The 10,575-nt window shown below is 46.0% G+C and overlaps 1 long non-coding RNA gene across 2 annotated transcripts; it reads left to right on the forward strand.

Moving 5' to 3' along the window:
• Positions 1–251: 251 nt before the first annotated feature.
• LOC119400331 (uncharacterized) lies at positions 252–9,834 on the forward strand. Of its 2 annotated transcripts, XR_005185056.1 has the most exons (3): positions 279–346; positions 410–520; positions 9,631–9,834. It is a non-coding gene; the product is annotated as an uncharacterized LOC119400331 (long non-coding RNA). The 2 variants fall into 2 exon arrangements; XR_005185055.2 differs by having other exon boundaries at positions 252–520.
• The last annotated feature ends 741 nt before the right edge of the window (positions 9,835–10,575 follow it).

Genomic DNA, 10,575 nt, shown 5'->3' on the forward strand with positions numbered 1-10,575 from the left:
CCTACAATGCAATATTATATTAAAGCGAGGGTTCAAGCTAGTTAGTGATCCATAATCAACAATGCAAAGCGCGAAAACTCAGGCAAGACACGCTGTTTCTTGCGTCTCTTGTCTGAGAAGTTTTGTACTTGGTATTGTTGAACACTATTATACCTAGATGAATAAAAAATGCCGCCAATGAAAAAAAAAATTACCTGTATAAGACCGAATATTCGAAACCCGTCCTATTCCACCTGTAGAAAATCATGACCTTTGAGCACAAATGCATTGTTAGTGAAAATGCGTATAAGATCCAGAAACAGCCACCACACCAAGATTAGACTTCAAGGCGTCAGAATGATTAGAGGTATTTCAAACCTACGCACTTTGGTCGTTTTGACCACATTTACGTTTTTTCTCTTCGTGGCAGAAGAGCCAGTCTTTGCTTCGAACCCCTACAAACGATCTCAACAAACCACTACACGCCGCACCACCACAATCTCTCCATATCAGAGCAGAAAATTAGGCGCTCAAGCTCGCGGTAAGTAAATCTTTAGATGTTTTGGGAGCACTTTGCCGTTAGTTAACAAAACGACGTCCAGTGCCTGAAGTTTCATATCACTTAAAAATGCGGCAGATCCCACCCATTGTGGGAGTCGATGTCGCTTGAAGGAGTTTGTCATTAGTGGCTTATACCGAATTTTTTTATAGCTGTGTCAAGCGTTGCGATATGGACCGAATTCTTAGCGAATTTGAAGTAGTTCTTCGGGTGTATCATGGACAGACTCGTAGCGAGGAATTTTTTGGGGCCTTCGGGGACAGGGCGGAGAGGGGGAGAGGGTTGTGGTCCGAGGGGAGCATTTGCAGAAGGCCTTGACTATTTGAGAATAGCCCCTAGCACCTATTTTGAGGAAAGTACCGATTTGAGGAAGACACAATTGGAAGCGGGGGGGGGGGGGGGGGGGAGGCTCTTACGGCTTTCTCCTGGCTACGAGATTGAGCGTGGGCTTACCAGGCACGTCGACTACACTGACGACCATAGGGTAACGTATGGTCCGGCATGACGTCAGTACTCACCTTAGAGCATATATGTCAGTTTTATCGAATGAACTGCGCCATACGGTGCGATGACGTGCGCATCATACGAAGTGGTTTATGCCGTATTCCTCCGAATCGGGTAATGGTTGACCATAGCTCGGCAAGTCGCAGGAGTTAACATGTAATGTTTATTGCAATATCTAAAACTCCGATAGCCAACACTGCAGCCACAGTTGACATTGCCGCGATATGACGCCATTATAGCGTCTTTTTCTTAAAGGGGCCCTGCAACACCTTTCTTAGTTATATTGGAATAGTCTCATTATTGACGTATGACTCTTCATGAGTCATATGCCGCAAAAATTTTTCAAATCCGTCAAGTCTAAGTGGTGTTACCAAATTATAGAGATCACATTCCGCAGCCTTCTCCCTCAACTCAACGCCGCGAGCGCGCGGAAAGCTAGGCAGCGAGTCGACGGAGGGAACGCAGAGGAGCGTGGCTCCGCCCAAGAGCGCCGGCGGAGTTTTTTTTCTTCATTTTTTTCTCTCTGACGTCTGGGCGCAACCACGTGGTCTGTGCCGCCACTTCCGGTCGGCTTGCGTCGTTCTCGTCGAGCGGAGTCGATCGCACTGAGTATCGCGCGTGCTTGAAAACTGCGCGTCGGTTTGGTAATGGTGGGCGTGCACCTCGAACGCGGCAGTGTTTTCATCGCTCTGCCAACCATGGAAGCAAACCTGCTCGCTCGTTTGGAACGAATGACAGCTGAGATCGGTTTCGGCCCATACTCCGATACACCGCCTCGTAAGACGGCACTGGCAGACGACCCCGAAGCGCCGCCATTACCGGACGCCAGCATTGTTATCTGAGACACGCTGCGCCCCTGCCTCGGTCGGTCGTGAGAACGTGCCGACGATGCAGTTCTCAGCTGACGAGGCAACACTGGAACGGCTGCCACTCTCAACGCCAACCGGCGATGGTCAAAAACACAGAAATATTCACGTTTTCGGCACTGCGCATGGCGAAGAAAACGGAACCACGCAACTACGAGCAGACGAGCTGTCGGTGAGACCGGAAGTGCTAATATTAATGTTTGTTCGGAGTTTTTAACGCGATAACAGAATATAAACATACATATTATCTACTTATTGAACTCAAAATTAACAACGAAAGTAATAATGAGGGTGTTATCGTGATTATAACATCAGCCAATGGTGGAACTGCCGACAATCGCGTCATATTTTGAGGACTAATACACCATTTGTCGAGAGAAGAGGGAGCGATTTTCAGCTGACTTTGAGAATTTATTGTAAGTTCCAGGCCGTGCGCATCGCTATAATATTTGGCTCGCGTGTTCTCGGGAGCCTCGACTACCGATCGGCAGCGCTTTTTGAGCATGCTCGAAAAGTGTTGCAGGGCCCCTTTAAGTAGTTTCAAGCACTGGCGTAGCTCTGTGGATGAATACTTTACTTCCACGCAGAATGCCTGGGTTCGATTGTGGCTCCAACCGTGATTTTCAATCGTTCCGTCCCTCTGATATTTCCCGCACTGACAACGCTGCCAACCTGCCCCGCATTTTCTGCGACACACGTTCAATAACGCGATTGCTTAAAGACTTTTTAAAATCTGTTAACGCCGCTCTTGGGTTGATACAAACTGTAAATCGCCTGTGGCTCACACGCGCATTCAATTGGCCATGGTATACGTGTATGTTGCATACGTGACTGAGGGAAAGGGTTTCATGACGTACGCGACAGGTATCTCATGCTATTTATGTAATGACCTGGTCATCGTGTTCGTCATACACTAATGCACTCCCATGCAAATTTCGGTGTTCGTCAAGTTAAGGGACGACCACGAGAGCGCCCAGACGTACGCGGCTAGATAGATAGATAGATAGATAGATAGATAGATAGATAGATAGATAGATAGATAGATAGATAGATAGATAGATAGATAGATAGATAGATAGATAGATAGATAGATAGATAGATAGATAGATAGATAGATAGATAGATAGATAGATAGATAGATAGATAGATAGATAGATAGATAGATAGATAGATAGATAGATAGAAACGCTCAAAGTGCCAAAGGTTCGCTAAGAAATGCTTCGCATTTTAAAAAACGGAACGAATGTGCTCAAGGTCATGACGCGTGGTGACGAAGGGATGCATCTTCTTGTCCTCTTGTAATCCACCTCCCTTCTTAGGTTGCAACGCGCTCGCTAGTACGAGAGGATAGAGAAAGCGCTTGAAGCGTGCGACAAGTCCTTACACCTCTGCTCGTACTTGACGGACTACAAAAATTTTCGCGGTAGTAGATTCGTAAGACATTAAGCTGTTTTAATGAAGCCATCAAGAATTACTTAAAAAAGTGTTGCAAGGTCCCTTTAAGGGACGTAATGACGCTATTTGGGTTAAGTTCCTGTTACGGCAACTCTGTGTGAAATGTACAGTTACAGTAAAAATTGAGGACGCGTTATGTAAACTTATCGACTGTGTGAACGCACGCAGACCGCTAGGGCCGCGTTGTTGACTGTCACCCACCTCCCTTGTATGCGAACGGAGTGAGCACTCACCAGCGCAAGCGCGCACGCGCCTCAGTCCTGCATTATTAGGCTATACGAGTCCGACTGCTGGCGTGTCCGAACGCGTCGACAGAAGCGAGCGCCGAAGAAGAAGCGTAGCGGGGAAAGAGAGGAGGGCGGGATGCGAGCGCCGTCCCAAGAACACAGCGAGGAGCAAGCACATGCAAACTACTGGCACAGTTCTCGTTATATGATAAAGACCTTGTTGGCAATTAAGAGCTGTCACTGTTCACTGTGATACATTTCTTTTCTCACTCGCCCTCCCGCGGAAGAAGAGTACGCGCCCAATAAAAGTGGCACTGATATAATGAGAGCGCCTGCCACCTCGAACGGCCGTCGCTACGGATTGCCTACTCAAGTGTCAAGCGCCTGAGATAAGACAAAGATTGCCACGCCATGCAACTTCGTTGCGTTTTTGTTGTTTTGGAACAGCTGCTTCGTGGTTATGTTGCGTACAACTATTATGAACAACTTGTATCCAGTTTGTATTGCAGGATGAATGAGTTGGTCAAATTTAATGCATTATAACTTGTGGACAACTGAAATAGTGCCACTTTTTAAAGCAGAACGCCAGTCACTGTCACTGGCTTCAGTCAGAGAGATTAAAAAATAATAAAAATGGCCTTCTTGAGAATATATTTTTGAAACTGACTTTTTTCGTAAATCACACAAGTTTAAGCACAATTTTCAAGTACAGCGTTGCAGGCGAAAACCACTAAAACTTTTAAAAAGAACTCTCAGATCTCAATGTCCATATGTACCCAATTGTATTATTCTCAGTACACCTGTCTACAGCAATAAATTCCTGAAATACAGGTAATTTTTGTCGTTTATCACGTTTGTAATTTTTTTCTCGAAAGCCCTTCAGCAGCAAAGGGAAATACAATACTCGTATTTCATTTCACTTGTTCTGCGTTGGGAATAAATGCTGTGGACCACACGTGCCTCGTTTTCTTCGCTAGGTGGGCTCAAAATTTAGAAATTGCGAAATTTGTGGAAAAGTGGTCTTTTTGGCCAACAGTTCTATATTTTTTTCAGACGAGCAATTCTTTTTCGCGCCACTAACATCGGGGCGATTGTTGGGTGTAAAACCTGCCCCTAGAGGAAGATTCTTCGAAATCGGGAATGGGGATTCAGCCCTTGTACTATATCGTTCTTATTTGGACACACTCCTTGGAAACAGTGCGAAATGCATAGTTATGTTCAGAGTCTTAAAATACTAGGGCAAAAGCGAACGATATATTCACGTTATTTTGGCGGTGAATACTTGAGCATACAAGGCGTCGAGTTAAAACGGAACTATGTTTTGAGGAACCTCGTCCCCTCCAAACCAGGCAGCATTCAAAGCACAGTGCCGACGGCGAGTGTATCCATCGAGACACCGCACCGGCGCAGTTCAGGCGCTAGACAACGCCGCAGCCGCCACCGAAGTCATACCGCCCGCCTGCCGGCCCACGCTACGCTCCGAGGAAGACCGACCTTTGCCGCGCCCGCTCTGCTACCACTGCGGGGGAGCCGACCATACCTGCCGCCCCTGCCAGTACCGACAGATGGGGATACGCGGCTTCCCCGTCAATGAGCCGTGTCCACAGCAGAGTGAACGACCATGCGACATTGCCGACTATACCATGCAGAAGCGCAGTGGACACCGTGACGACCTTCCCGATCGTATCGTGAATTAATAATTGTTGAGGTTTAACGTCCCAAAACCACGATATGATTATGAGGAACGCCGTAGTGGAGGGCTCCGGAGATTTCGACCACCTGGGGTTCTTTAACGTGCACCTAAATCTAAGTACACTGGTCTCAATCATATTCACCTCCATCGAAATTGCGACCGCCGCGGCCGATCGCCGTCGCGAGACTGCTACATCTCACCGCAGTGCCGACAGTACACCGGCCCTACTCGGGGCCGATCCACTAGCCCTTATCCGAAAAACTACGTGCGGCAACCGATTAAGGTGCGGTCACTGTACGGCAAAATGACGAAGATCCTCCCCTGTCGACGACTACGAGCTGGCGTCAACACGCATCAGCTTGCCGCCTACTATCAAGCGCCTTCATGAGAGCACTTCTCCTCCAAACAAGACCTGACGACACGACGTAGCAGCACGGGGTCAAGTCTAAGCAGCCGTGATCCGACACCACTACCTAACCGCAACGTACGACTACGCATTTGGGACCTCGACGTTCTATCGGCGGACACCCACAACGTAACCGATCTCGTCGGCACTGGAGCTGACTATCCGCCGTCAGTGGGCCGTTCGCGGCAAAGTTGAAAACAAGTAAAGAGCGCCTAGGAAGGAACCGAAATCCGCAGGAGGAGTAGAAAGACCTTATTTATCTCAGGAGGGAAGGGTGCGGTGGCGGAGGGAGCAGAGGAGCCTACCCGGCGTAGGTCTCCGCTACCCTCTTGGCCCAATCCAGAATCGGGTCCTGGACTGCGGGCGCCGAGCTGTACATAGCGGCCTCCCACTGCTCCTTACCATTATTGTTTAGTGACTTAGGTGGCGGGTTCCGAGTACAACCCCACTTGATATGATCGAGATTGGCTCTTTGTTGGCCGAAAATGCAAAAAGGGGAGGGATATATCGCAGGGTGTATAAGATGGCGGAAAGAAGGGGTAGGGAACGTATGGGTCTGTAACTGGCGCCAAAGTGTTTCGTGGTGGCGAGTAGCTCCGCTGTGTAAGGGGGGTATACGGTGCGCTTAAGGCGGTAGTGACTTATTATATCGTAAAAGGTCAAAAGACCATCCCTCGCACAGAAGGGTACTGAAAGTCATCTAGTAACGCCGACTGGAGCCTGCACGGCGAGTATCACCATTGACGGCCAGACATATTCGGCGAGTTTTGTGGTGCTAGAGCATTGTCCGAGGGATGTCATTCTTGACATGGATTTCCTAAATCAAAACGGCGCAGTAAGTGACTTCAACTCCTAGTCGATAACGCTTTCCATGGACAATGTCACACCACCACATCGAAAAATCGGTCACCAAGCATAATTATTGTAGAGATTGAGGTCACCGTTCCGCCTCTCTCCAGCGTGACAATTCCCGTCGGCACCGAAGAATCCACCGACTTAGAAGACGTCATCTAGGGTGATCAGCGCCGGCTCGTGAACGTCAGAATTGCGTCGCAACAGGCATAGCCAAGCTACGTCATGAGAAAGCGAAGGTAATGCTGACAAACTTCCGCCGCTAATACAGGCACATCCACATTGATACGACGGTCGCTTACATAGATGAATTCGTGGACACCAGCAATACTTTCACCCCTTCTATTATGCCGAACCTGCTTCGACGAACCCAGGTCCCGAACCAGCCTTCGACTGCAATCCAAGCCTTCCGAAGCATAAGCAAGAACAGTTCAAAGCCCTGCTCCTGCAATACAAGGACTGCTTCTCGTCGTCCTCCAGAATTCGACAGACACCAGTTGCAATACATCGCATCTTAACAGAAGAAAGTGCACGACCAATCCTTTGGTTCATTTGTCTATTTGTTATTGTATCTTAGCCGAACCACCAAAAGGCTGATACTTCACAGTATTTGTAATGTGACTATAGTATATACGCTCTGACTTCCCACCTTTTGGTCGATTTTCGCTTTTTTCAGAAGTGTTTACGCAGGCGGTATTTTCTACGTCGCTCTGGTCTTTGGAAATAAAGATTTATTCCCTCGCGAAACAATGTATAGTCCTTAAACTGACTACGTCAGCACGCAACAATAGCGCTCAGGCGTAGCCGCTTTGTTTTAGGGACATTTTTTTTTGTGCGAGTAGCAGCTGGCTTAGCTTTCAATGCCTCTACGAAGCTCCTGAAATGTTTCCTGCTGCGAAAGCTGATAGCTGGAAATCGTGCACCTCACAGAGGCACTTCTATATCCTGCTGCGTAGGAAATTGGCGCCCAAATTTAAGTATTACTGGACATAGAAATTGTCCGTATTTGGCAGATGAGCACATATTTTCCCGTAATATTGAGCAGTCAAAACCTGTTGAATGATTTCAGTGTTCTAAATCTGCCCAATTGCTGATGTAGATCGAGTGCTAATAACCGTAAAACGTGGTAGTCAGTCGTTCAAGTAAACTTCATCTGGCAAACAAAGTGGTACAGTCAGTATATATGATTACTTATAATAGAAAAACAAGGACGTCGGCCACAAAAGGATAAACAATGTACTGATGTTTCGGTTCCCAGGACGGCAGCATTGTTCACGTTACTGCGAACAAGGTTCCCGTTCTGGTAGCCTAAACGCGAGTACATACTTTATCCGCTTGTAGTCGACGTCCTGGTCATTTTATTCAACGATTCTTCCCGACTAGACGGGTGTCCGTTGAAGCCTTGATTTCAAGATTACATATAGCATCCATCTATAGCTGGAAGTAAATATTGTCATAATTGTTCAAAGTTTATAAAAATAGTAGGACTGATAAATTCCGTGGCATAAATATAGTGGTATGAGAATATTGAGAAATGTCGAATGTTCTTGAAACTCGGCATAATGAAGCGATGACTGCGCTAGAATGGCACTCGAAGTGGGAAGTTCGTAAAATCGAGAAACAGGTTTCCCTTTCTTCGAAAGGTCTCCGGTTCTTCGAAGTCCGGACCGAATCGCTTCTGCGTGAGATGGAACCAACCATCGCCCCCCCCCCCCCCCCCGCACACACACACACTTCATAAGCAGAGCGCGTAAACACTTCTCATAGCCAACGGTCACTTTCAGTGCATCATCGGTTTCCTTGTGAGCGATGTGTAAAAGCGATACAATTTGATTCAAGCTACTTAACAGACCACAGTTTATTGCTTGCGACTGTGCACACTGAACGGCCGTTGGGAGCTGCTGGGGATGGTGGGTGCACTTACGCTGTGAATAAAGTGGATGATTATACGTCGTTGGAACTGGACGAAGAAAATATGGGCTGTGGTAATTGAGGTGTGTACCAGGAGAGTTGGACTTCATAGAGTTTGAATAAACATGCATCAAACAATACTGTTGACGCGGTCTGAGCTCATTGCAACTTAATAAAGAGAATGTGCTTTGAGAGCTTGCATATGCACTTAAATGTACGCGATCGTAGTACAGTATCGCTTCTTCGCTACTCTGGCAGAAGGTAAAGTAAACGATGCTTGAAAGATGTGCGAAGGTATATAAAACAGTTCATGTATGTCACAAGGATGCATATGACCGTCAAATTCCTTCGAAGCCTAACATATTAAAAATCTGACGGAAAGAAAACCACTAATTTCGAAAAATCTGACATATAAAATCTGACAGAAAGACCACCACTAATTTCGACACTACATCAGTATTATGTTGAACACATACTTCAATAGTACATTAGCATAGCTTACGTCATAAAGTTAATCACATCAGCAGAAAGTTCTTCAGCACATCAAGATAATTTCGAAGTAAGCTTTCTCCTTCTCGTTTTTAGAAAATGCTAAGCATTCTCAAAATTTATTTATTTATTTATTTATTTATTTATTTATTTATTTATTTATTTATTTATTTATTTATTTATTTATTTATTTATTATCAAATTTCGCAACCCTACTCAGAGCGATCACAGTAGTGGGATAAAACAATAAAATTGAAGTATTATATAATCAAAAACAGCCAATTAAACCAATACCTGTTTGGCACATGAATGGTGAATACGAAAGGTACACCAGGCGCGTGCCGGTGGAAAGCGCTGTACGTTAATAGTACAGCGCATGTCAGAATCCCGTGACTTGCTGTGTACGACTCATAAATCAAGTGTTCTGCGGCGGTAGTATGACTGGTCGTTATGTTTACTTGAAGGTTATTTGAATTACCATCTACAGATATTTAGGGCGTGTTCGGTCATAATTTTTCTATGTTCTGATTTATTTTTAATTATGTAACAAACAGGTACGACGCGTCAGAAGTAGTTGACCTCATTATAACAAGAGAACGCATCTGCATGCCTTGAGCCCCCCGCTTTTTTTTCGAAAGATCACCAGGAACAGAATGTTTACGATAACTCATTGCCTATATATATTGCAGGTGTTGGTCGACCACGACTGGGTGGCACTTCAACTTACCCCGGCTAACGGGCACAAGGATTGTTTCATGAACGATGTCGCAAAACCACGACTGGGACGAGGGTAATACCTGAATGTCATGTAGTCAGTGATATTTGTTTGGTCATTACGGTGCTTTATACAAGTTCCCTGTTGGCTTCAACGCAATAAACCTTTATTTTTATGATGTGGTCCTCCTATACGCTGAACGTCATTTTTGGCAGGTGTGCGTAGAACAAAGTTCTGGAACCGCATATGGGCATACAAACAATGACTCCTGAAGACAATTGCATAGGTATGAGACATAAACGCAACGGGTAAATAAATACATATTACCGTCTAATAAATGTGTTTTTTAATGTAATTTATTGCAATATGTGAAAAATGGCTGGTCAACCGCCGATTTGACCACGCGTTCCCGACGATCTATTGGTGACTAAAGCACAGTGTATTATTGGCTACAAGGCCACAAGACCATGGGAGCCCTATGCAGGGTCATCAACATGCAGTGCTATAAGAGCTCGCAGGATCCCTCATGCATATTGCTAAAACGAATCGAAGGCGAAAGCCGTCCGGTGTGGCTATTTTGAAGCGCGAGCCTTTGATGTCTCATGTCGAAGCGAAGTGCGAGACAAACAGGACACAGTAAAGAACACACAGGACAGGCGCTAACTGGGAACTACAGTTTAATTGGAAAAAAATTCCGCACCTTATAGTTGGCACAGCCACCACCTGTGTCCTGTTTTCCTCGCGCTTCGTTTCGACATGAATCTATACCAAATCGCCCAGTACTCTACGTTACTTTGATGTCTCATCAAACGCGCAAATTGACCGTTGGCGTGGGTGTCCCGCGCTGTTGAAGACGAGTGATGCAAAAAAATCATGATTACGTCATCATGTCACCACATAACATCATAATGACTTCGCA

This window comes from Rhipicephalus sanguineus, chromosome 7, assembly GCF_013339695.2.
Source record: "Rhipicephalus sanguineus isolate Rsan-2018 chromosome 7, BIME_Rsan_1.4, whole genome shotgun sequence".
Classification (NCBI taxonomy): domain Eukaryota; kingdom Metazoa; phylum Arthropoda; class Arachnida; order Ixodida; family Ixodidae; genus Rhipicephalus; species Rhipicephalus sanguineus.